Source organism: Hemicordylus capensis, chromosome 1, assembly GCF_027244095.1.
Source record: "Hemicordylus capensis ecotype Gifberg chromosome 1, rHemCap1.1.pri, whole genome shotgun sequence".
In the NCBI taxonomy this organism is placed as follows: Eukaryota; Metazoa; Chordata; class Lepidosauria; order Squamata; family Cordylidae; genus Hemicordylus; species Hemicordylus capensis.
This window is the reverse complement of record NC_069657.1, coordinates 379,087,277-379,109,961: the sequence shown is the minus strand read 5'-3', so window position 1 is coordinate 379,109,961 and position 22,685 is coordinate 379,087,277. Positions and strand designations below refer to the sequence as shown.

Genomic DNA, 22,685 nt, shown 5'->3' with positions numbered 1-22,685 from the left:
TTGTATTAGCCAAAGTAGACTATCACTAGACTGATCTACCCGATGCAAATCTTTTCCTGCAGATCAAATCATCCAGCTGTCTGTTGACCTGCATTTCTCATCCTTGACAGGCTTAACCCTTGCTGTTTTCTCCTGCTAGGGCACCTTCACGCACACATGCATGTCCCTCACTCAGTGGTGAGCAACATCAAATGATGATTTATATGTATGGAAAAAACATTACAGATCAAACACTCTGGTCAGAACTTTAATATCCCCTCCAACTCAACACTTTTAATGGAAGTTGTTCACACATTCAGTTTTGAGTCATTGAGCTGTAAGGTGCCAAGTGATGAACATGCATGTGTGAATAATCTCTTAAAGGAGATAGTAAAAAAAAAAAAATAATTTTGTGTTTGCATATATGATACGGAATTGCTCAGGCTCAGTTCCATGGTGCAGTCCTGCTAGTTATGAAGGGCAGCTCCCCAGTTTGTTCCACTTGCTTTTGAAAACCTCTTCCATCTTCTGCCTTACTGGCTCCTCTGGCACTTTCAGGACGTAGCACAAAGACCCCTCCGCAGGTCTTTGCCACAGTAAAGGGGGTTCTCCTGAGTGCTGACATACTGGCCCAGGGTCCCAACAATAGGTGATGATGCCCTTACTTGGTTGGTGCCAGCAGTAGACCAGACCTGAGGGTCTACTGGTTATAGCTCTGGTCTCTTAGTTATAAGCACAGGGATCTAGTGGTGGCTGATCTGACATTTTGCGACTGCAGCAATGTGCTCTTAGCTTCAACTCTTTCACTTTCTTTGGGAGTTGCTGCTGCTGAATGGAGCTGCTGGCAGACCTCCAGGAAGCCTGCCCCGGCCTGGTCTCCATAGGCAGCACAATGAGGTAGGGGTGAGGTGGTGGAGTTCTGAAGTAGCAGAACAGGCTGTACCACCTCAGGTGGGTGATAACACTTTTGAATGTTGTGTTTTAAACAATCTGCAAATAAAAAAAACTGGCATGGTAGGGAGTGGATTGGACAAGAACCTTTCTCCTTGATGTGTTTTTGTTATACTTGGAGGAGGTTAAAAAAAAAGGAGCAGGATTCAAAAATGGTATTTCCCCCCTCCCCTGCAGCTTAAAGTTGTAAAGTCCACACCAACTCCTCATTCTGCTTTGTCCAGGGCTGGCCTGCTAGGGAGGAATGGTGAGGTGGCTGCCTCAGGCAACACGTGTGGGGGACGCCCTTCAACTGCCTCCACTGACTGCCGCATCTTACTGTATTTATCCAAATAGAAGATGACTCTAAATTTAAAATAAAAAGCAGAAGTTAAATACAGGTTATACCTGCATTTATTCAAAAGGAACAGGACTCTGAATTTAAGTTGACCTCCCAATTTCTAATATCAAAAAACTTTGGAGGGGGAGGGACTAGTTTTGGATTCAGGTAAATATAGTACCCAGCAGTGGCGTATCACTGCCAGGATCTTTCCTCTTCCTGTGCACCCTGGTTCCTCCCTCTTGAAAAGGCAGGGAGTGGGAAATGGAGTGGAAAGAAGCATAGAGGAGTAGAGTGACCTGGTTTTCCACATTTCCTTCATCCTGTTCCCCAGTTCTCAAAAGGCAGGGAATAGGACAAGTCCAAAGAGGAGGAGCGGGGGCAGCAGCTGCCAGATGAGGGGAGATGGAGGAGGGAAATTCAGGTGCACAGTGTTCTCTGTGCATTTTGAGTGAAGAGACTGGTACATGGTGCACAGAGTGGCGGCTTACCACAGCACCTCAGATATGGGGGGTGGCGGCCTGCTTTTGACTTCTTGGAATATTGGCTCTCTAGTAATCACTAAGACATAGCCCTTTCTCCAGAATGCAGTGTCTGCCCTGTACTGCAGCCTTTGTGAAGTCCCCTTGACAAAGTCATAGCCTCTCAAGCACATATTTCGCTTCTAGAACTATTAATTGGATTGTGGGGAGGAACGAGGAAGAGCTCATCTGAGAGTTGAGGAGGAGGCTCTGTTATGTAAGTTTTGTTGGAAACTTTTGCACGTTTTGTGGGACTGACTGTTTTAAAAGGATGTTTTTCAACAGACAGATGTGCTCTTTGCAACAGTAAAGGAAAGCTTTGGCATTTCCCATTTAGTAAGAGGATACAGAAGTTCACCTAGTTCATTTTGGAGCCTGGACCTAAAGCCTTTTGGAGCCCTCCACCCACAGTATTTTTAACAAAACTACACCACCTGGGGCAGACTAAAAAGGATTGGGGGGGGGGGCCCAGAGGATATGGAGACCCTGAACTTCAGCCCTGAAGTCCAGGGGTAAGAGCACCTCTGAGAAGATATCTATGCAAATGAGGCTGGAAGCCCTACCTCCTCCAAGGAAAGAGTTTGTATGAGGTGATGCACCTTAAGTACCCTGGTTTCACTCTTGATCGGGATCCATTTCTTTTTTCAGATAGGCACTTAGACTGGCATAAATCTATCGCTTGGTGACTCAGGTGAATGCTGGTATAGCTTCATTTGTCTGATCATGAAGGGCTTTGCTGAGTGATCTCCTGGAAGCTTAAAAGGAAAGGAACCTTTAATCACTGTGAATAAAGAGCAAACCCAATTAAAGCTGATTAAAGAAGGTGGGGAGATGTCATCAGCTGATTAAAGTTGCTTTTGTTTGAATTACCTCTCTGCTTTTTAACTGATTAGCTAATAGTTGATTAATTAGAAGATTATTTGAAATACCACAGCAACTCAAGTCAAGTGCTTTTTGGTGGCTGTTATGAATAGAGTATACATACAGATACATGGGATGCTTGTTTATGGTGTGTCTGTTCACAGAAATGCCGTTCATGTTGCCATTTTTCCCCTGGCAGAGCTCATGTGCCTTTAACAGCTGCATGACAGATGAGTGACTGCTGGCCCTGTCACAGTGGATGACAAAGCAGGTATGAGATGAACTGGAGGTCATGAGGAGCACACAGTCCCATCAGGTGTGATATCTGAACCTACCCAAATCTGGTTCCCAATCCTGGTTACCCACTTTGCCTTAGATTTTACTGACTTTCTGCATTGAATTGAATCCCTAATTTTAAGTTGGCTTGACAAAGTCAGTAAAATCTAAGGTGGAAGTGGGTAAACAGGACTGGGAGCTGGACTTGGGCAGGTTCAGGCACTATGCCCGACAGGCACGTGGGCTCCTCGTGACCTCTGGTTCCTCTCATACCTACTTTGAAAGTACTTACAGGTGGTTGTGTGAATCCTCCCATTGTTTCTATTTTGGGAATTCGTCACCTGTTGAACTTCTGGCTATCATCCAGTTACTTATGACACTTATAACAAAGGAGCTCTCCCAGTTGGTGTGGGGTGGGGTGGGAGATACTAATTCAGTCTGCATTTCCTGCACTCTGAAGAGGCACAGTACAGAAAAGGCCATTTTGCATATTTTGGAGCATGTAGTTTGGTACTGAATACACTAATTTATCATATTTTTATCATATTTTAAATCATATTTGTATCATGTGGTAAATAAAATAAATAAAAACACTAATATTTTGGCTTTACTTGAATGATGGGCCAGTGAGGGGAGGGAAAGATCATAGGAAGGAGCCTAATCAGCAAAACTATGTGCAATTACTTGTGAGTAAGGCCCACTGGAATCAATGGGATTTACTTTTGAATCAACATGGTTAGGATGTAGAGCATACATAAGTCCTAATGAATCCAGTGGGGCTTCTTTCTGAGCAAGTATGTCTGAAATCGAGCTGCAAAGCTTCCTCCCTTGGCTTTTCCGAATATACCAAGCATGTGATGTGTCTTCACATCCAGTATGACTCACTCTAAGAAGGAATATTCTCCTTGCTTTGTCATCAAGACAGCCGAGACTCTGAGGAGTCATTTTACCTGCATCCAGACAGCTCTTCACCCACATTGCATAAACAAGGAGTTAGGGAACAAATTAATGCATCAAAAGAGAGACACAAAGGGGGTGACCTGAAGCCTACTAAGAAACAAAAGCCTGCTATTTTGTCAGGCTTGAAGAAACTAAGTGGGGATTAAATCTAATCCACTTCTCCAATCAGGTGATTTATTGCATTTCATATCAATGCATGCTGCCTTCTGCACAGCGTTAACACACCATTCCCTCTGTGTTCTTGTTGGCTTCACACAATTCTGCTGCCTCTGCTGTCAGCACCTTCATATGCCATCCACTTCTGTTATTGGCTTTAATGAGGCCACACTCCTGAAGCCTTTGCATAAAAGAACATGCCTGGGGAGAGGGGGGCTGAGGGTGGAAGGAATGAATAACAGAAATGACATTTAAATGCAGCAAAGTTGCAAACACAGGTTCTAGTAAACGGGCTTCAAAAAGGTGCAAATGAGAGGAGTTGCCAGAGAAGACGGTAAAATTATCATCAGAGATGTGACCACAAGAGTGAGATTTGACAGGCTGCCTGAAAACCAGAGTGAGTCACATCATCTTTGGTCATTGTGACCTAGCAGTCTAATGCAGGCCAACATGGAAATAGCGGTTTTAAAAATACATGCTATGCCTCCGTTGTTGTTGTTGTTGTTATTGTTGTTGTTATTATTATTATTATTATTATTATTATTATTATTATTATTATTATTATTATACATTTATATCCCGTAGGGATGTGCGAAACGTTTCGGATACAAAACGTTTTGTACCCAAAACAGCCTGTTTTGGGTGTTTTGTAGACAAAACAAAACACCCATTTTCCAGATCCAAAAGTTTTGTATACAAAACAAAACGTCCCTGTTTCGGCTACAAAACGTTTTGTTGTTTCGGACCTCCATTTTGTGGTGATCTCTGAGTCAGTCTCCATTTTGTGTTTGACATCTCTTTGAATTTCCCACCCTTCCAGCTTTCTGATAGGTGACCTAAATCATGGGCTGACCTGCTGACAATTCCCTCCTTGTTCCCCATTGGCTCTTTTGCTTCTTGCCACTCTTTACTGACCCCACATTGGCCAGGGGAAGGATTGCTAACCCATGGGGTGCTGGGTTCTGTTGATTCTGTGGTGTTCTGAGTGTAGATTTTCTGGTAGCATATGAGAGTGGATTCGTGTTTTTCACTGAAAATCTCATATGCTACCAGAGAATCTACAATGAACACCTCAGAAACAATAAAACCCAGTACCCCACAGGCTTGTGGGTATAGGGGTGGTTGTCACCCTATGTGCACTACACAACCCCTCACTCTGGGCAACCCCAGTGCCCCCCAAGTGGAATTATGGGGCTGCTGAAACCTAAACCTCCATTATTCCCTATGGGAGAAATCTTAGACACGTAAACTTCATCAAATAACAAAAGATCAGCCCTTTCCCCAATTTCTTTGAAATAATTCTGGAAGTTTCCTTGCCCCCATTGGGCACTACTACCCACCACACTCTGCTCTGGGTCATCCCTTTCCCCTTGATTTGAAGTGATACATTTGCTGGAATCTCCATTATTCCCTATGGGGAAATTCTTAAAGATGTGTAAACTTTAAAAATTCACAAAAGATCAGCCCTTTGCCTAATTCCTTTGAAATTTGGCTGCTAGCGTCCACCATTGGATGCTACCACCACCACCCACTCTTTTTGCCCTGGGACCCTTTTTAAAAATCCAAATCGATTCAGATTCTGATTCGGAAAATTCGGCTACAAAACAAAACAGGGCTGATTTGGATTCAGAAAATTTGGGTACAAAACAAAACAGGGGTGTTTCGATTCGGATATAAATCAAAACAAGAAAATTCCAAAATGCACACCCCTAATATCCCGCTCTTCCTCCAAGGAGCCCAGAGCGGTGTACTACATACTTGAGTTTCTCCTCACAACAACAATCCTGTGAAGTAGGTTAGGCTGAGAGAGAAGTGACTGGCCAAGAGTCACCCAGCTAGTCTCATGGCTGAATGGGGATTTGAACTCAGGTCTCCCTGGTCCTAGTCCAGCACTCTAACCACTACACCACACTGGCTCTCGTGGTATTCTCAAAATGCTTAGAGACAACTTCCTAATTCAGCATATGCAAACATGAGAGAGCACAGCCAGCCTTCAGGGTGTAATTATACATGTATGTTCATCATCTGATGATTCCGACATGAAGTAATGATGTGCATAAGTTATTCAGCTACCATATATATAATACCACAAAGAGAACTATTGCATCAGCTGACATTTCTTCAACCACAAGCCCTCTTCTCACACTCCCCATCACTCCAAGCATTTTGGGAATACATACGGTGGGAGTAAGACTTGCCCACCGGCCACTCCACCCCAACCCTGGTGGCTGTACAGTTGACCTTAGTGAGGAATGGAGCCTTCACAGGTACACCACTAAATGTGCAGCCTCAGGGGTGTGGCCGGTGAGCCTATCCCACTCCCACATCATGCATTCACTACATGCATGGGGTGGAGGGAACTGTGAGAAGAGAGCCTGTGTTTTAGAGTAAGTCAGCATCCAGAACACAGCCAGTGGGTGTAATCCCACTCCTCCCTCATATGTTCATGAATACATGGGCGCATGAGAGGAGGCCTGGTTTTTCACTGACAACAATCCACATATAGCTGCAGGTCATCAAGACAAAATGCCTGGAGTCAGCTGCACTGAGAACACTGCTGGGAAATTGAGATGACCAATTTGCCACACATAGTACTGAGCAAGGCTCCTCCATTATTGGCTGTACAGACCTCTCTGACAGCAAAGAAAAAGGCCATTCTGTATGAGCAGTCACTGCATTAACCAAAGGCATGGTTTCCCCCATTGATGTGTAGTCTTGCCTTCAGGCTCCAGCACTGCGTGGGAGGGGACTAAAGCATAGAGTCATTCCACTAAGCAATCATGTTGTTCTTCTCATTTTTGTCTTCCTCTCAGACTACTAGTGTTTGCAGAGAGAATTGCATGATGACCTTGTTGGATTGATTCAGATGATATGTCTACTGGCCCTCTCAAAGGTATGGAGGCAGAGCATGAGCACACACATCTCATGCACCATCCTACCGCTGCCTGATTGATACTTCAGATGCTACTTTAGAGGTGTATTTAATCTGCGTATTGAGAGGCATGAGATCAGAGGTGTACCTAGGTAATTTTGGAGCCTGGACCTAAAGGCCTTTGGAGGGCCCGCCCTCCCCTGCAAATTAAGCATCATCATGCTTGAACAGGTGACCACACCACCCTGGACAGACTAAAGAGGATTTGGGGGCCCCCAGAGGCTGTGGAGGCCCTGGCCTTCGGCCCCGAAGTCCAGGGATAGGAGCACCTCTGCATGAGATTGAACAATTCAGACACACCCATCCACCCAGAGGCACTCTTACCCCTGGACTTTGGGGCTGAAGTCCAGGGTCTCCACACCCCTTGGGGACCCCCGGTTCCTCTTTAGTCTGTCCTGGGTGGTGTAGTTGTAGTTGCTGCTGGCCTGCACTGCCCCTGCGGCCGAGTGTGATTATGACCTGTGGGGTGGTGAAAGAAATATGTGGGATGGGAATATGTTAAGTTGTGTATTGAAAAGTATCTGCTAATGCATATTTGCATAAATATACCTGTTTTATATTCTTACATTCTTGTGAGTTCAGTTGCTGTTTGGGCCCTCAAGAACCCACGTGTTAAAAATACTGCGTGTGTCATGGTGTGTCTAGGGGGATGATGCTTAAATTGCAGTGGGGGGGGAGCAAAGGCCTTTAGATCCAGGCCCCAAAATTACCTAGGTGAACCTCTGCACATACCCCCCCCCCACAGACACGATTAACAAGCAGTGAGATGGCACAATGGGTGTGGGGAGAAAGGCATGCCCACATCCCTCCCCCCTGCATCTAATAAGGCAGGCAGGTTATCATCTGAGCAGGCCCCGTTCCTCCTATTGGCCATTCATACTTCTCCAAGTTCTGTTTTCTCTTGGCCCTTGAATTCGAAGCTTCACCCAATAGTGATCCCTATAAGGATCATAGCCAATTAGCCATTGGGTGAAGTTTCTGGGAAGTGTTCTGGCACTTGCCTCCCAGTGAGTGGATTATGTCCTATTTCCAAGGGCCAAAAGATGGAGCTGAGAATACTCAGTAATGCAAAGAAATTTGGGCAAATCCTGAACACCACTTACTAACAGCAGCCTCCAGAATTTTTCTTCCCCCATTTCCAGGATAGACATCTTTGGATGTCTTCTGTATTTGAGGGATCAAATTCCTAGCAAGCCCTGACTCAAATCAATCCTTATCTTGGGTTAGTTAAGAACATTGATTAAAGAGATGGAATCTGATAACTGCTATTTTTTGTATTTTCAAAGTAGGACTCTGACAGCACAGTTATCTGGGAGAAAGCCCTCTTGAAAATAATGGAACTTATTTCTGTGTAGATGTGCATAGGATAATGCTCCTAATTTGGTTTTCTGGCTCAGCATGCCTGAATGTAATAATACTTGAGGCATTTAATACAAGCGAATATTGTATTGTTCTATCACTTTATTTTGATGTTATTTATTGATCTCTTATGTAAACACATTTGGAGAGCTGCCTGGGCAAAAGGCTGAATAGAAATGTTTAAACAAATAAATAAGGCACGGGTTGCAGTTTACTGCCATTAGGATTATGCACAAAACTAGCTGGGCCGGTTGAGTTCAGGACCAGGCCAGTGCGGTTTTGCCCCTCTTGGAAACCCACTCCAGTTTGATTCAGTTTTTTTTTTTACTTATCCCCTTGGGGGGGGGGAGGCGGCAGCTTCTCCAAGGCCATGGGCAGGGGGTCCTCAGAGGTCCCCCCCTCCCCCCACTGGTCTCCATTATGCCTTAAATCACCCAATTTGGTCAGTCTTTGGCCCTTTCCGCCCCCCATCACATCAGCCATTCTGGAGGCCGCCGCACATGCGTAATGGGCCTCTGCATGGCCTGGGTCATGGGCTGGGCCCATTGAGCATGCGTGGCAGCCTCCAAAATGGTCACCACAATGGGGGAAAGGCCTGGAATGGGACGAAGACTGCCCTAACCAGGCAATTTAAGGCATAATGGAGGCCAGCGGGGCAGGAGGAACCTCTGGAGACCCTCCCGTGGCCTCAGAGAAGCCCCTGAAGGGGATGAGTAAAAATAATAATTATTATTTTTTTAAAAAAATTGAACACCACCACCCCCCCCCCCCAAACAGGTCAGTGGGGTTGGCTCGGCATTGAACCAAACCCCACCACCACCACCAGGGGTGTTTGGCTTGACATTGAGCCTTCAAACCAAACCAGTTCAATAAGAAACTGGTTTGATATTGAACATGTTTGCACATCCCTAACTGCCACCCTGAGAATGAAACAGACCACAAATTGGGCTACATGCTATGTCATATCCCAGAAACATCTGTCTCCCCCTTTTTAACTGCACCCTGCCTGAGGAAAACGTTCTGTATTCAAAAGTACATGTAGCACGTTGTGAGTATTCATCCTGTTTAAACAGGGTTTTGGAGTATGTGTGTAGAGGGGCGATTCAGATGACATCCCAACAGCATGTCAGGATATTCTTTACTGACATCAGGCAGGCACCTTCTTGCTGCATCCCCACCCTCAACACACGAGCCAACAGACGCTCATCCGAAGCAGCTCTTGGTGATTTCATTGCTATGATTTTGAAGTGGGATGGGGATGGCTGCAGTTATTCACTCGTGGTGAATCATATTATATTAAGCCATTATTTAAAATGTTATACACTAACAATACGTTCTCAAAGCAACTTACATAACAAAATATGTGAGAGAATGGCTCCTTTGCCCAAAAGGTTTCACAATAAAGATAAAAGGAACAGCAGCAGCAAAAGAGGGACTCCAGCAACAGCCACAGGAAAAGGCACTGTGTTGGGGCTGAATGTGGACAGTTGCCCTCCCATTGCTTTAAAAGGGGGCTCTTTGCCCAGTGAGGGCCAAAGCAGCACATGCTACAGGCATAACACAGGACATGTTCACGTAGCAAATGGACATCATGTACAGTGCCACCAACTCCAAAATTCAACAGCCACCATTGCATTTGAGCACACATCTGCACTTGGAGTAGTAAAATCCCTTGGAAGGCTGTTCCATATGGTCAAGTTACCCTGGCGTGAGAGAGCACAACCTTCCATGCCTTGGTGACTGACACATCAGGAAAATCTACAGAGGAAAAGAAGCTCTTGAGGATTTTCAAAGCCAAGCCTTTCGTGGGGGAGATGATGATGATGACGATGACGACGACATGTTTCTCACCATAAGAGAAAGGGGAGGATGTTTTCCTACAATAGAATGTTATTTCTTGCAATGCTGAAATTTCTTGCAATGCTGAAAAAGTGACGCCCATGGATCAAGCAGCCTTTATACTGGAGGAACTATTGGCTAACACTCAAAGCTCTAATGCAAACATTTGCATTAGACTTGCTGTAACTGCATAATCATGTTCTAATATGTTATTGGGGTTGTGACCTTCTTTGACTTAAAATGACCTGAACATTGGTGAATGGGCACTTTGATGTTTGTTTGTTTGTTTGTTTGTTTGTTTGTTTGTTTGTTTTTAAGCACAGCTTCAGTGCTAGAAAGAATGGAATTTCAGGTTTGTGAACATGACATTTCAATAATATTTATAAAAGAGGAAGAGCTGTTCTTTCTCCAACCGATGTGGGTGTTCATAATGGCTCTGGTTTTTGAAATGGCATACATTTTTCATGGCTTTTGTTGAATAGCTTCTCTGGGGAATATCTTTCTATATTACCTTCCCAAGGTCATGTTGTGACTGACACTAAAGCCTGCATTTATTTATGAGTTTTTGAACGCACACCGAAGGCTGAGGGACAGGTTCTCGGTGGTAACTCTCACCTTGTGACAAGCAATGTGCATGCAGCGGCTCACCATCTGGATTTGGAAGCCTTTAGCCATGCCACTGCAATGCAACTGTGCCACTGCCACTGGAGGGAGAGGTTGCTTCAGACAAAATTCTGTCAACACACAATCCCTCAAGCTACAGAGAAAAAACCCCAATCACTATGGGCAGGTTCACACATAATGCAGCAAGTAAGATTGCCACAAAGTGCCAGTTCCTGGAGTGTGAGAGCCTGCTTGTGGATGTCAGAAAGACTCTGCCGACACTGGCAGGTCACCCAAACCTGCCAACATTGGCATATTCTACCCAGAAACGCTCTTATCCCTGGACTTCGGGGCCGAAGTCCAGAGCCTCCACAGCCCCTGGGGCCTCCAAATCCTCCTTAGTCTGTCCCGGGTGGTGTGGTCACCTGGCTGAGCATGATGATGCTTAATTTGCAGGGGAGGGGGCCTCCAAAGGCTTTTAGGTCCAGGTTCCAAAATTACCTAGGTGCACCTCTGATACTACCCTACTTGCAGTTCTGAACCTGTCATCTGTAACTAACTTTAAATCTTGGTTACAGATGTCAGGTTGGGAACTGCAAGTACGGTAGAATATGCTGACACTGGCAGATTTGGATGACATGTCCATTGTTGGCATAGCCTTCCCAACACCGCAAGTCGAGCTCCTGTATGCACTCTGGGAACTGGTGGTTCACAGCAACCTTACTTGCTGCACTATGCGTAAACCCGCCCAATAATGCTGTATGGAGAGACAACTGCCACAGGGTACAATTTAAAGTCTCTCTGCATAGTGGCTATTTTGTATGTACCGACCTTATATATTAATAATTGATATAAATGTACTTTCTTCACAGAAACCATTCTTCATCTTGACATACCGTGTCTGCAAACATTTTCTAAAGGAAGCTTTGTCCGGGTGCATGAAAAGAAAGGAGGTATTTTCAGAAGGAACTTGTTATTTAAATTTGGCTTCAGGAACATGAGCAACAAGCAGCCCAGAATGGAGGCACTATATTGTTGCTCCTTTGAGCACAGTGGGACCAAAGAACTGCAGGGTGATAGGCTTTCCTAGGGTTCTGAGAACACTGAAGACTTACAGAGACCAAATGCAAGCTGATACACATGTTATGTTCCTTGGCATGATTCTGCTTCCCAGATGAAGCATATGCAGGAAATTCAAAAAGAAGAGACCTTTGTTCATGGCTACAGTTAGATGCCATTCTATATTTTCCCTATGCAAATTATATAATTCCCTATGAAAGTTGAATGGGAGAGCTAGCAGAATCTAGTGGCTGAGAGTTCTGAGCTGTGTGTGAATCGGGGGAAATTCCCCTCTCCGCAGTGTACTCACTGGAGGCCTTAGGCAAGCTGTTATCTCTCAACCTTATCTCCATCCCTCTCAATACAGGTATAATAATAATTCTAACCCACTTCATAGGTTTGTTGTATAGCTTACTGAGAGAGTGTATGTGAAGTGCTTTGAACACAATAAGCTACTATATAAATGCTAATTATATTATGTCTATGACACACACACAAACACTTTTCACATCTCACTTCATATTGCATAATCTGATTCCAGCATTTGAATAGGTATCTGACAAATCAAGGTACTTAAAAATAAAACTATTTTGCATTCTGAATATTACTGCCTGAATTTAGTTAGATCAGTCACTACTTTCAGATGTCTGACATGGGAAAACCCCACCCTCCAATCATTTCTTACTTTATTTTGCACTCTCAGCTTTGTAAACTAAAAGTTGAAGCCAAGATAATGAGCATCATAAAAGCACAATTTACCAGAGTTGTAAACCAACCTCTGGTACCTTCTAGGGATGCTAGAAAAGATTGATTGTCAGTTATATAACTATATTTGTTCTCGCTGTAATCTGGCATAAAAATTCTCCTTTAATGCAAGGACTGTTTTTTTCCTTTCTGAACTTTCCTCCCACTGTTTCAGTGGCAAATGCAAATCAGAACATTACTGTTTTACTATTGACTAGTTCTCTCTGCTTTCCCCACCACTGAACATTCATTCCCTTAATTTACTGATAAGATATGTAAATCAAAGATGAAAATTAAAAGATGGAGGAAAAAGCCATCTTCCACTGTGCTGATAAAGTGTTGAGAAAGAGAAGACATGAATTGCGCTGCTGGAAGAAGGGATGTTGGAGGGAGTGAGAAAAAGAGGAACAACATTTTGTTGTTTGTTTGTTTTATGGAAAGAAGCAACTGTGGTCTCAGCCCTTACATTTTAAACTCCAGGGCTAAGCATGTGCTTTGAGGCAACCTACTCCTGAATTCTAAGTGGGGCGTGGCAGGATACAGCAGTTGTTCAGTGATGAAGGAAAGACACTCTGCATACACTTAGAAGCACCTTGGAGAAGCTATGGGCAGCCCAAGGTATTGCAGTGCCTGAGACAAGGTGCAAAATGCTGCCTTGCTGCCTTGCCCAAACCCCCTTCTAAAACCAAATTTTGCAAGCTTTGGAAATGCAGGGGGGGCAAGGAGGAGGGGAGGTTGCCAGCAGCCTCTTCTTCTCTCCTCGTACTTCTTGCAGGCTGTGGAAGAAGAGGCGTTCCTTGCAAAGCTCAGATTAGTCCCAATGAGCTCCTCTAATGGCAAGGGGGGGGGCATCCTGCTACCCTGTTGGTGCACCAATAATCTGCCATCTGAGGCAACTGCCTCCCTTTGCCACATGAAAGGGCCGCCTCTGGGAGAAGCACGCCTATAGTAAGCAAGTTAAAATGAGCTGTGAAAAAAGAACCTGTTTTTGTAAAGAGTGGCTGGAAGGAAAGTGAGAAGGAAAAGCAAGAGATTATGGTGTGGAAGAGAACATAATGAGGTTATTCTCACACGCAGTGGAAACCAGGCTAAGGGAGCCCAGCCCAATTTTGACTGAGTGTGAGAACAACCAGGAGTCATGTGGCTCCCGGCGGCAATATGGCAGCAAACCCTCTTGGGTAGCCCACCGCTTAACCTGGGTTTCGGGTGCAAGAGCTCCCCAAAAGCAGGTTGAACAATTGTGTGTCACTGTGACTCATGAGTAGCCCCTGAAGGAGAGGCTACAAGCCTCCTGGCATCAGGAGGCTCCCCAGAATGCCAGAGCACTTGCACGGGGCATTCTGGGACTTCCGGGGGCCGGGTAGCCCCCAACTAAACTCCAATGCCCCAACCGGCTCTGTGACAAAGCCAGTAATTGTCTGGGCAGCCAATCCAGCCGCCCAGGGAGGGCTCCCTGCTCGCCTGCGGGGAGAGCAGGTCAAGCCCACTTTATCCACAAAACCCCTTTAGGCTCTTCACACTGCTCGTGTGGGTAGCCTTAATGTATGTGTTCTCCAGTTATAGGTTGTTGGCCATAGAGGAAGTGTCAGCACTTACCTTCTAATTAGAAGGGTATTGGCATTTTAATTGGGGTAGAAAAGATGTCATCACTCTGTAAGCCCTACTTCTTAATTTGAGAATGTTTGCAAAGGTTGCACTTGCACAGCATTAAGAGAAGGGCACTCTACCAGCACAGTCCTATTCAGTCCAGCACAGCATCTCTCCCATGATGTTGCTGGTGTCTCTTTTGTGTTTCTATCTTAACTTTTGTAGTCCTTTTGGGACAGTCAAGCATTTCTTTGTGTATGTTTTGCTATGAATCTGCTTTGAGAATGTTTGTGCTGAAAAGTGGTATAGAAATGTAAGAAGGCAAACTTTTTCTCCCCTTGCGGAGAAAACTTGTAACTGCAGTTATAAAAGAGGCTGCTTCCCAAGAAAGCCACAACCACAGGTTTAAAAGTCCAGATAAAAGTATATGTCACTGATTACAAAGTAAGAGGGTTGACCATGCTGTTAATGAGGGGATTCCCACGTTACGCAGACATGCAGGATGTACATCTGTCTGAGCTAACTGCTTTGCCTCTGCTATAACTGACATATGTTTGTTACTGAGGGATATGGAGAAGGGAAGCGGTACTGGGTGGTCTGTGTAGTGGAAGTATCTAGTCTATGGACCCAGGGAGAATTGGGAAGGGCAAGAGTGAAAAGTTGGTCAAAGAACCGATAGGAGGGCCAAAGGCAAAGAAGAAAAGAGTCTGAAAGGGTTCAGATAAGAAAGGAGGACAGAGTCGGTCAGGAGAACCAGACAGAGATAGAGAGTGGTGAGGAGAGAGAGCTGATCGAGTTCAGGGAGAGGAGGAAGGCATAACCGGTGTTGATGATACTGCATCAAGGGTGATTGGTCAGCACCCCCAAGTTTGGGCGATGTTTGGAATTTAGCTCAAAAGGGAGACAGTTCCAAGCAATTTTAATTTGTGCAAGCATTTGAACTCAAGAAACCAGCTTGAAAGAGAGATTTTAATTAACAAAAAGGAGTTTATTGGAAGAGAAATAATAAAAGCAATAAGACTAAGTTCCAAGGCGGTCCTAACTTGAATGCAATACATATGTTCAAAACTAGACTGTTGTAAGGCACATTTAGCTTAAAGTTCCAGATTATGTGTAAATTCCCTGGCGGGCTAGGGAAAGATGCTAAGAGAGGGGGAAGGGAAGTTTTGAAAAGAAGTTATAGACTGCGATCCTGAGAACTGGACAACCGCTACACTGTACCTGCCTCTAGGCAACGGGGCTATGAGCAGCTGGAGACTTCCATTCTTCGGGGACAATGAGAGCAGGAGGGTTGCAAGGATTAGTATGATGCCCATGAGAATGACTTCTCCATGGATCTAGCTTCCTATAGGTGCAAGGCAAGCTGGATGGATTGGCACCAGGACCGATCCAGATAGTGATTTCAAGCTCTACGGTTTTTCAAGGTGCAGGAGGGCAGAAGCAGTGCCCAATGGAGTCCCAAGTATTGCATATAAGGGACCACAAAGATGGTCTTTTGAAGTGTCTGATGGAGTTCCAAGTGAGAGGCACAAGGGAGCATGCTGTTGCAATGGATCATGGAACTGGGGATACTTATATCCCAAAACCTGCCTTGGGGGTGCATGCCTATTGTCATGCCTTGCTGAGTAGAAGGCCCAGATGGGTCTGTTCGGAATGCATTGTTTCTAATTGTTCTTTCCTCAGTGTAACAATGGGGGTGTGCCTTTTGCAAGTAAGGCTGTTTGTGATGAAAATCAGAGTATGCAGGTGTGTGAAAGAATAACTGTGTTGGGATAGGCTCTCCAATAATCCTATCAATAGTTTCAATGGGTGCACCTCTGAGCACTGACTCATTTCCTCTGTGATGGGGAGAACATTACTCCACCATCTTATATACATTCTTCCTGCTCATTAGTGTGTTTTATCTCCTGTGAAAGGAGGGGAGTGAGGTGGTTCACTCAAAGTATAGGGTGTCCTTGAAGGTTAACTTGATACAGATAACTCTCGAGTCTATTTAGCTGGGGCTTCCATCTGCGGAGAGGGAGGTGCATTTTATCCCCGTTCCAATTTGCTTTCTTTGCAGCCAAATCCAGGCATGACTAGCCCACTACCAATTAAGTGACTTGTCCCCATGTGTACCATAAACTGGGAGCTCACGTTGCAGTGCAGCTCCTGAGCATATATGAAGTGCAATCTCCAAGCCTGGAGATGCAAGCCAACAGGGAGGCTCCTGGGAGCCAGGTAAAATAAGCGTGGCTGGTAACACCGGTCAGGAGAACTGGCAGAAAACCAGGAGAAGGAGAGAAAAGAACCTGGACAAGTTTGAGTTAGGAGAGAAGGAGGAGCTGATCAGGAGAACGGACAGGAGACCGAGAAACAAAGAGAAAAGAACCCAAAAGAGTTTGGGTAAGGAGAACAGGAAGAGCTGGTCAGGACAGAGGCGTAACTAGGGAAAACGGCGCCCGGGGCAAGCACTGAAATGGCGCCCCCCCCACTGTGCCCCCCCCATCGCCCCCCCAACATACTACATTATACTTAGGTTTTTTTCTCACAAGCACCTGCCGCCGCCACCAAGCCAGGCCACTGACTGGCCGCCAGGCGCCACCAAAGCAATGGGGGGGTGCAGGCGGCGCGGAAGGGACCGCTTGTGGTGAAGGGGGCACCGACGCGTTCCCTTGACTGCTGCAGCGCTGCTGCACTGAGCAGGAAACATTTGTATTAATTAAAAAATGTTTTAAAAATTTGGTCATGGCGGCGCCCCCCACGTGACCAGAAAAGATGGCGCCCGGGGCACGTGCCCCCCCTGCCCCCCCTATAGTTACGCCTCTGGGTCAGGAAAACCAGCAGAAAGTCTGAGGGAAAGAAAGACTGAGTTTGGGCAGGAAAGGAAAGAGGAGTCAGTTGGTGGAACTTGACAAGGGCAAAGAGCAATGCCTCTTTACTATGAGGGGAAAGCCAGTTGCCAGCTCCTCAGTGAGATGGCAGACCTAAAGGGTGAACTATGCAAATATTGGGAGGTTGCTGGGAACCAGGAAGAGAAATGTGAGAATGGCAAAGTCCCTCACACCACCACGGACTGCTTTCGGGAAAGTGGTGAATGGGATAGGAGTGTCTGCAGTTTGATGAGCTGAGGAAGGGAGAAGAAGAGAGATGTCAAAGCTGGGTCACCTGATTTGAATGGGAAACCCACTGGATGGTTCTGGATGGAAAATTCAACTAGAAGCTATTTTCCATGGGCTTTGCCCTATACTCTAGAATGTGTTATTCTAACAAGGGACCTACAGCTTCTACCCGAAGAAGAGAGAACTGGTCTTGGGTGGATCCTGTGGGGATTGGCGATCCCCACTGGGAGCTACCTTTTTAACCAGAGGAGTTGACTGCTCTCCCCACTTTTACTGATGAAAGATAGATATAAATGTGGTGTGGGGGGGACTCTTAGCCAAGTCTGGTGAAACCACACACCCTAGCTATACCTCTGGATTTCTTGAATGGAGAACTTTGGCTGCATTTCCCTTTTGGCTAGTCTCCCAATGCTGCACTTTGGCCACCATGGTAAATACTGTCTAACTCCTTGGGGCAGGCAAGTCCTATCTGCATGCCTCTTTAAGGGTGCATGGGGATGTGTGTACAGGGGTCCAATTCTGGACCTCCTAACATATATTCTTAACAGTTGCTCAGGCATACTGCTCTTTAGTTTTGTTGAGAGAAGAAGCTGCAGTCGCTCAATGGTAAGATAAAATAATGCTCAGGCTTGTTAATCTAGGAGTAGAATGTTAACTTTAAAAACAACAACAACACTTTCACAAATACTAAACTAATCAGGCCTCGGATACCAAACATCTAAAACATCAAGTAAAATAAGCCATCTGCTGTACATGGACGATCTGAAGTTGTATGGAAAGTCCCAGTCAGAAATCGAATCACTGCTAAACACTGTCCATATATTCAGTAGCGATATAGCAATGGAGTTTGGACTAGACAAGTGTGCTGCATTAATAATGAACAGAGGAAAAATAAGAAAAACAGAAGGAATAGAATTGCCCAATGGAAACAACATCAAGAACCTGGAAGAGAAAGAACATTACAAATACTTGGGCATTCTCCAGGCTGATAACATCGCACACACGGAAGTTAAAAGAAAAATTGGAAGTGAATACATCAGGAGAGTTAGAAAAATCCTCAAGTCCAAACTCAATGGCCGGAACACCATACAAGCCATAAACACCTGGGCTATACCTGTTATCAGATACACTGCAGGAATAATAGACTGGACCCAGGCAGAGCTAGAGACGCTAGAGACGCCTAAGACCAGGAAAATAATGACCATCAATCATGCTCTGCACCCCCTCCCCCAGTTATATAGATAGTCTATACCTCCCTCGCAGCTCAGGTGGATGAGGAATGCTGCAAGTCCATCAAACAGTAGAGGAGGAGAAAAGAGGACTTGAAGAATATATCAAGGACAGTGAAGAAGATGCACTTCAAATGGTCAATAACGAGAAACTATTCAACACCAATGAAACAAAGCAGGCCTACAAGAAAGAACAAGTCAAGAACCGAGCAGAAAAATGGAAAAATAAGCCCCTGCATGGTCAATATTTGCACAATATAAGTGGAAAATCAGACATCACCAGACCTGGCAGTGGCTTAAGAATGGCAACTTGAAGAAAGAAACAGAGGGTTTAATACTGGCTGCACAAGAACAGGCACTAAGAACAAATGCAATAAGAGCAAAAGTAGAAAAGTCAACAACAAACAGCAAGTGCCGCCTCTGTAAAGAAGCAGATGAAACAGTGGACCACCTAATCAGCTGTTGTAAAAAGATCGCACAGACTGACTACAAACAAAGGCATGACAAGGTAGTAGGGATGATACACTGGAACATCTGCAAAAAATGCAAGCTACCTGTAGCCAAAGATTGCGGGGGGGAACCATAAAATTGAAAAACTTGTCGAAAATGAAGATGCAAAAATATTATGAGACTTCCGACTACATACAGAGAAACATCTGCCACACAATACACCAGATATAACTGTAGTCGAGAAGAAGGAAAAACAAGTTAAAATAATCGACATAGCAATACCAGGAGATTGCAGAATAGAAGAAAAATAAATAGAAAAAATCACCAAATACAAAGATCTACAAATGGAAATTGAAAGGCTGTGGCAGAAAAAGACCAAAATAATCCCAGTGGTAATTGGCACCCTAGGTGCAATTCCAAAACAACTTGAAGAGCACCTCAACACCATAGGGGCCACAGAAATCACCATCAGCCAATTATAAAAAGCAACTTTACTGGGAACAGCCTATATTCTGCGACGATATCTATAACAGCAACAACACTGATAATCAAATCCAGCCATCCGAGGTCCTTGGGAAGGACTCGATGTCTGGATAAAACAAACCAGCCAATAACACCTGTCTGACTGTATAAACAAGAAATAACTACTACTACTACTACTACTACTACTACTACTACTACTACTACTTTGTTAGCTGCCCCATAACAAATTGAACAAATTGTTCTCTGGGTGGCTCACAACACAGCATTAAAAAAATTGAATAAAAACACATAAAACACATGAAATCACAACACACATACACAAATACAAAATACAGTACAAAACAAGTTTAAAACTTTTTTTTACAAGCATGCTCTCTCTCTCTCTCGCTTTCTCTCTCATAATCTAGCATTTCTTAAATGTTATTTCTGCTTAAGAACGCTCTGCCATATATTCACTGACTGATCTTGGGCTAGTCACTTATTTTTATGCCTTAATGTTCCTCAGCTGTAAACTATGGTCAATCTTTTCTAAATGTAGCATAGGTATTTGACTTGTCTCCTTGCATGTGCTTTTCATGCCTGCTTTCTGCTTGTGACACATTTGAGTCTGAATTGTGTTGGTCCTGCCATTTCTACCAAACCACATCACTGAGTTGCCAAAATCTGCTCCCCACCCACACATGCACATGAGTGTTCCTGTTTTTATCTGCAAAATGTTAGCAGGCACAATATTATGGCATTTGTACCAAGCATTGATATAATTACAAGATTCTGTGTTGTGTTGAATTTTAAGTTGCTCTTTTCCCACAGAATGAGAATTTATAAATGAATTATCCCATTTAACTCAGGGAGGTGCTGGATGTCTCTTCTCGGGCAACAATAATTCAAAAATATCCAGGGTCAAATACCAAGTTGTTTATTCAAGCAAAAGATTTCCCTAAAGTACATGGGAGTCTCTCCTGAATAAGAAAAAAGTCAAGACTGTATAATGATGAAGGGTTCCTTTTTCAGGTTATGGCATGCTCAGTTTTGCCAAAAGAAACATGACACATGGTTTCTGCAATTCTCCAGTGGTTTGAAAAGTTGTGCAATAGTTTCAAAATGGGAACATATTGTATGAATCAACCTAATTATTTCCTGAGTGTATGAGTGAAAGAAGGGAGGATAATGTATCCGGACTACTTCAGTTCTTGGGTAATACACGTGGTGGCCCTTATTAGGTGGGGGTGGTGAGAGTGAGCGAGAGAGTTGTAGAGGGCCACAAGAGCAAGCGAGAGCATTGTGGGAGGAATGCCATGGGCTCTGTGCCCGACCGCACAGATGCTCTGTGCAGGGTCAGCTAGTATACACATAAATCCTAACACCTACACCCACAAAAAGGGCTTAAAAAGTGGGGAGAAGGCAGCAATAAGAGAAATAAAGTACTGTACCTTGCTCCCCAGGTCTCCAGCAATGCCTCCCAAGCATCACCACCCCCCACAAATTTCTCTGATACTTTTCCAAAAAAATTGGGAACTTTTAAAGAGCTACAAAATGGCTCTGCACTGTAAAATGGTGGCTAGAAATGACATTGGAAGTCATTGGAGCAGGAAGTCATAGGATATGGGCAGGGAGGTAGGGTGGCTGTAGTCTGAGCTGGCATAACTAGTTGCAGAGTTGGCATTGGAGTTGCCCAGGTTGTTGGTGGTGGGAGACCAATGTTCATTTTGGGACCGGGTTGTCCAGAGCGGCTCAGGAGTTCATAGTAGCCATGTCAACTATGGGCCTATCCCAATTGGTCTCTGGACTGAAACATGATACTGATCACACACTCAGTTTGGTCTTTTGCTCTGATCAGGGTGGTGTTTTGTGGGTGGGGACTCCTGTAATCTCCCCATTGTCATGGGCAGACCACCATCTGGTTAAGGTAGGACTTGCAATCACAATTCACCTCTGCAGGGTTGAAGGACCTATTAGGTTGGTCCACCTGAGAAGGTTACTGGATCCAATAAGATTCCAATAAGGCTTGGAAGGGTTTAGAGTGGGCTCTGCTAGTGATTCTGTTTTTGATCTAGTGAAAACATGGAATAATGAACTCACTAGAGCAGTAGACACAATCGCTCCTAAGCATCCTCTTCAACCTACTTCAAAGTCAGCCCCATGGTATTTGGAAAAACTACAGGAGTTGAAGTAGTGAGGTAGACAGTTAGTGCAGTACAAGTAGAGGAAGACTTGGTGCAAATCTAACAGATCACAACACAGACACTTGAAGATATATGATCTGGCAGTGTGGGCGACAAAGAAGCAGTTCTTTTCTGCTTGCATTGCTTCCACAAATTCACATCCAGCGGAGCTGTCTAGGGTTGTGAGGGGGCTAGTATGTATCACCTCCCCCCTGAATTTGAACAATCACTCACTCACTGTAATGTCTTCAATGACTTGTTTGCGGATGAATTATCTGTTTGGGCTGAACTGGATTCCACAGTTACTACAGAGCCTACTGTGGTGTCCAGAAATTCCTGTCATAGGATTAAATTGGATCACTTTCTGTTTGTGATTTCTGAGGATGTGGACAAACTGCTTCGAATTCACCCAAATATATTTCTCCATATTGACTTCATCAGGAAATGGCATAACTTCCCTAAGTGCCTGCCTAAAAGTGGGAATGGGCTGGATGAGGGATAACAAACTGGTCGTATCCAAATAAGATGGAAGTACTGACTGTGGAGGGCTGGGACCCAAGAGATTGTTCAGATCTGCTGTTACGCTCCCCCTGAAAGAGCAGGTATGTAGCTTGAGAGTACTCCTGGATCCAAAATTCTCTCTGGTTCATCAGGTTGAGGCAGTGGCCAGGAGTGCTTTTTATAAGCTTTGGCTGATATATCAGTTCACCCATTTGTGGAGGTAAATGACCTTAAAAGTGTATTGTGATGTGGCGGCTTCCTGTCCCCCTCATTACTAGCCTGCTGCACAGGGTGTATAGGTCTCAGAGGGGTGGGGAAGAGGTTGTCAGCCCCCCTGGTCCTCCTCTACCCGTCAGGGAGAGGGGTTGCCCTGCTCCTCCACAAGAGCCTCCAGGGCCTACCAGCTCATGTCTCCTCTGACCCCTTCATCCTTGGCCCAATGCCCTTTAAATAAAGGTCTGCATTCACGACACTCTTGAGCCCCTCCTCCTGTCTCCTCTCCCACTGGCTCTGTTGCCTCTCCATTAGTCCCCCACGCAGTCTTTGGTGTGGCCGTTTGGCTGGGCTGCGCCCCCACTTCCGGTGTCATCTTGCAGCACTGCAGCAAAGGGGC

General features: G+C 44.9%; 1 protein-coding gene across 3 annotated transcripts in view; it reads right to left on the bottom strand.

The window, feature by feature from the left end:
- Positions 1 to 234: 234 nt before the first annotated feature.
- The window catches only part of DISC1 (DISC1 scaffold protein), a 311,857-nt gene continuing 289,406 nt past the window's right edge, over positions 235 to 22,685 (bottom strand). The window contains exons 17-19 of one of the 3 annotated variants that reach the window (XR_008316745.1): positions 4,093 to 4,239; positions 2,334 to 2,525; positions 235 to 1,275 (exon numbers count right to left, since the gene is read on the bottom strand). The gene's annotated coding sequence lies outside the window, so the exon portion shown is untranslated. The remainder of the gene's footprint in view (positions 1,276 to 2,333; positions 2,526 to 4,092; positions 4,240 to 22,685) is intronic. The other 2 variants (XR_008316749.1, XR_008316750.1) reach the window with 2 other exon arrangements.